General features: G+C 41.6%; 1 long non-coding RNA gene across 3 annotated transcripts in view; it reads left to right on the plus strand.

Annotated features, from left to right (window-relative positions):
* LOC126987744 (uncharacterized) overlaps positions 1-4,378 on the plus strand; it is a 57,446-nt gene extending 53,068 nt beyond the window's left edge. For all 3 annotated transcript variants that reach the window (XR_007741137.1, XR_007741135.1, XR_007741136.1), the window contains exon 4: positions 3,773-4,378. This is a non-coding gene — a long non-coding RNA (uncharacterized LOC126987744). The remainder of the gene's footprint in view (positions 1-3,772) is intronic.
* Positions 4,379-4,877: the final 499 nt, after the last annotated feature.

Raw genomic sequence — 4,877 nt, forward strand, 5'->3', positions numbered from 1 at the left:
ATCGGTTGTTATTTCAAAATTGCAATGCATGCTCGAGATTTACAATAGTACTGGTGTTGGTGGTAGCGAGAGGAAGACTGTTAGTATTAAACACCGAGGAAAAGTAATTGTTTAAGAGGTTTGCAATGTGTTGGCTGTCAGTCAGTGCACCGTCGCTGTTTGTTTAAGGTCCAATACCACTTTTGATCGCCTTTCTGTTGTTTATGTAACTGAAGAAAGATTTCGGATTATTTTACAGTTGGCTGCAATTTTTTTCATCGTATCTTTTCTTTGACCTACTAGTCTTTTTTTTCGTCGCCTGCATCGTTATAAAGTCTAAATGTTTCGGGCGTGCTTTGTTCTTTCTTTAACCTGTAAAACAATTTTATCTCATTGACTGATTGTTTAATTTCGCTATTAAACCACGTGGGCTTTTTTATTAGTATGTTAATTTCTCGCACAAGGGGACGAATGTGTTCTGCTGAGTGAGTAAGTGATTTTTAAGCAGCCAGGCTTCCTCTACGTTGCCGTCATCTGATAGTTGTATTTCTGTTAGTTTTTGTGTTTCTTCTAGAAGTTAGCTCTTTGAAATTGGGCACCTTTACTTTATTTTCAGTCACTGATGATTGAGCTTTAATGTCGACGCGCACTAATTTATGATCGCAAGAACCGAGGTGTTCTCCTACCGTGACACTACTGATTAGGTTATCTTGGGTCGTTATAACAAGGTCGAGTATATTATTTTGTCGAGTTGGCTCAGAAACCATTTGGCTTAGATAATTTTCTTCTCGAAATTCGATCATTCTCTGTGACTCTGTACCTGACAGTGTCGCCCAGAGAGAGAGAGAGAGAGAGAGAGAGAGAGCGAGAGCGAGACAGAGAACGAGAGGGGAACAATTAGACTCATTTACGGTAATGTGTAGGTATTTACGGGGGGACTAAGTTAATTAGAAGACTCACCTCTACCGCGAAACACTCCCCACATTCACCCCCTCCACCCACTCTCCTTCTCTTCCCTTGCCCTTCCCTTACCCTCCCTTGCCCTCCTAACCTCCATTACTTAGTAGGCTAAATGGGAGTTCCTCTGTTCTTGTCTCCCGAGAAAATAAATCTCCTGTATATTAAGAGGCGAAAAAGTATCGTGAGTGTGTTATGTAGCAGTAGGAGGGAGAGGAGGAAGGCGGTTAATGAAGGAGTGTAAGAGAAGAGATGGTATGAAAGAAGGAAAGGAGGAAAGGAAGGAAAGAAGGAATGCAAGAGAAAGAGAAAAAAATAGAGAGGAAAAATATATAAGGAGATACGGAAATAAGTAATAAAAACACATTATCTTTATCTATCCATCCGCCCCTTACCATAACTCCTTCAGAATCGTGAAATTTAGCAGCCCACTAAGAAGAACGATGGAAAAAAAAAGCATACAATAGAAAGATATAGGAGCAGACAGAGAGTGATGGGAATTAAGATATTCTCTCTCTCTCTCTCTCTCTCTCTCTCTCTCTCTCTCTCTCTCTCTCTCTCTCTCTCTCTCTCTCTCTCTCTCTCTCTCTCTCTCTCTCTCTCTCTCTCTCTCTCTATCTCTATCTCTCTATCTATCTATCTATCCCTTACCATAACAATTAGAATCGTGACAAACAGCTGAGTAAGATCAAGAGAGAGGAGAAATAAGAAGCATACAAGAGAGATACAGATAGAGAGATGGGAATGAGAAGCAAGCACACATAAACACACTAACTATCTATCCATCTATCTATCCATCTCTCAGCATAACACCCTCGGAATCGTGATATTAAGCAGCCGATAGCACGCTGGCGACTCTTTCATCACTGTCTGTAATGGCTTCGAGATTCCATTAAAACTTCATATTACTCTGGCAAAACTTTTACTCCTGAAACATTGGAGAGGAAAAAGCCCGGGTGAATATTCTGCTCTCCTCGGGACGGGATTAAACGTACTGTGTGTGTGTGTGTGGGAGAGAGAGAGAGAGAGAGAGAGCTCTGGTTGGGATTAGCAATACGAGTAGGACTGTCTGTGTTAAGGGTCTTTATATATGTATAGTTCTCTTTTGAAATAGTGCAGTGGAGAAAAAAAACTGAGCAAATAGTATGCCTTCTTTGGGTTGGCATGAGACGGTGTGTGTGTGTGTGTGTGTGTGTGTGTGTGTGTGTGCGTGTGCGTGTGTGTGTGTAAGTGTCATACTCCAAACGTTCCTATTTGATAACAAAACAACATTGCAGTCTACCGAACAAAGCTTCCAACAAGTTTCTGGACCCTACGTATCAAAGTAAATATATAGTTCACCAGCATGAAGTCATATAAGTCCCTCGCCACAAGTAGCATTGGCAGATTGATCGGTATAAGGCTTTTCAATAAGACTTCCACCAGATTGCCACTAACTTCCAATTGCCTGCAGGACAATTAGGGCCGTATCTTAAAACATTTTGTCGCCCAAGTTAACATATTTGACAAGGCTTTCGTATGAGTTAAGGGCATTTCCAGGGGTAGTTTTATGACCCTGGTGGTAGTTTGACCCTTCCCCAGTAGCATGAGCCTAAAGAAACACTCATTAGAACCCGACTCACACCTTCTTTGACCTTTAGAAAGAGTTGATGTCAGAAGTGAAAGTGTCTTATATATCACCCTTAGATTCGGGAGAAGCGATACTGCGGAAAACTCTACGGACTTAGCCAGCCATGTTTTCATTACCTTACGGCTCCCTTGACTTACACCTAATCTTGCTACTCTCTTAAGTCGCACCTCCAGGAACCAAAAGAAATATTGCGTTTATGATGTGACGTGAGCTAAATACGTGTTACATCAGTTTTGTTCTTTTGTTACACCCACTAAAGGTTTAATCTGCATCACTCATTCGTATGTCAGCAGAGCGATGAATGAGCACGCTATACTTGTAATTCGTATCATTTTGAGTCACTCGTATCCTCCCTCACAACCACTTATTCCTCCCCGCCCTCCTGCTATACATCTGATTCTTCCTTCATCATGATTTCCGTGGTTTCTTCCTTAGTAACATAATGATCAGATATTAAAGAAACTATTTTATCATTTCGTTTTACTGAAATATGTGGGTTCTGCAGTCACGGTTGAGGCTAATGGTATCAATGTAAACTGTATTCTGTATAAGAGGGAAGCCAGATCAAATAATATAGGAACATTTAGCACGAGAGATCGCTTGATCGACAGACATCCTAGACAACCTCCATTAGAGCGAACAAGGAGTCCATCCAATCAGGAGAGACCCGACAAACACTTCCAAGGCAACGGAGGAACACTTCCCTTGAACAGACGAAAGCTCCTCCGGCGCCTCACTGGGCTCCACACTCAGGATAATTGGACGGCGGGGAAAACGTCGATATTTTCCTTAACTTTCTCCACGATCTTTAGTGTGATAGAAAGCTGAAACATTATACACTGGGAACATGAAGAGACGTATGAACAGGCATAAAACAGTAGCCTATAAAAGTAAAGTATGGTAAAATGTCTAGAGGAGGGTGTTGGTTTATATATTCAAGTGTTGGTTCTTTAAGATGTTATTGGTTCTGGCTTCGTGTGGACGTTATTTTAGTTACGTCATTGATTTTATGTTTATGATTCAAAATGACGTCGAAATATTGGGTTGTCAAGAACCTGTGGTATTTTTCGCATTTTCTCAACCTTGATTTTAAGCTTCATTGTACGTGGGGTCCCCACTAGTGTAGCGTATTTCAACCTCGGATGGATTTTCTCTTCGTCTTTATCCACAATTTATTCACCCCCCCCCCCCCTCCCCAATTTACAGGGACTCAGAAGCTACGTGAGGACACAGGGGTGGTAGTGCTGTCCATTATCTGCCCCGTGCTGCCGACAGAAGTGATGGAGATGTGTGGGTCACTTCGTCAGCCAGCAACTTCACCCAGCCAATAGACCCAACTGCCTAGTCATCCAGCTCTTTGCAGACACATCCATGGCTGCTTTGACCTCATCTGATATCCTAGTTCACTGTGGTAAGTTAACAGTTTATATTATATGTGTGTTGCTCCTTTTTTTCGGCAACACAATTCGTAAATGATACTGAGTGACTGACTGACTGACTGTTGTTTGATAAGGAAGGCGGGTTGAGCTACATACCGTGTTCCTCAGATATCATGAAGTTAATAATGAGTTAGAGCCGCATTGATTCATTTGTGGGGAGATTTTAAACTTGATATTGGGTAGCGTGGAGGGGAAGTATTGAGAAAGGCACCGCTTGTAATTCCAGGTTTAGGTGACGAGAGAAAACGTAGCCCTCGATTGTTTGAGTGGTAGACTGAACAGAAGGAAGAGGAGCTAGAAGATAGGAGAGAGGGGGATGAAATGAGGAAGGAGTAGGAAGAAAAGAAGAAAAAGAAGTGTGAAAGGAAAGAGAAAGAATGAAAGGAATTAATGCAAGAAGAAGAAGAAAGAAAGGAAGAATGAAAGGAGAAGGAAGAAATAAGGAATAGGAGGAAGAAGGAGGAGGAAGAGGAGGAGGAAGAATGGAAGAAAGGAGGGGGAAGATAGAAAGGAAGGAAGGAAGGAAGAGAGAGAGGAAGAGGTATCCTACATGAAGTTATACAGTTTGTGAATGTCACCTCCAACTTCCATTGTTTAATTAATTGATAGATTGATACACTATAAATTCTTATCAGACCCTCAGCTTCCAATGGACCGCAGGACAATATCGTATCAGGAACACTATTTAGGGACAGGCTTCCACTACATCTCTGAGTGGTGTGTGTAGCTGTGTGTTCCATGTACCATTTTTCTTATTTCTCTTTTTCTTAGATCATCATTATTATTTTATTAACCCGGTAGCAGCGACGGGCCAAATTTCTGCCATGATATAAACCTCCCAAGATAGATGATGCATAAACTGATCACAAATG

Source organism: Eriocheir sinensis, chromosome 66 (assembly GCF_024679095.1).
Source record: "Eriocheir sinensis breed Jianghai 21 chromosome 66, ASM2467909v1, whole genome shotgun sequence".
Taxonomy (NCBI): Eukaryota; Metazoa; Arthropoda; class Malacostraca; order Decapoda; family Varunidae; genus Eriocheir; species Eriocheir sinensis.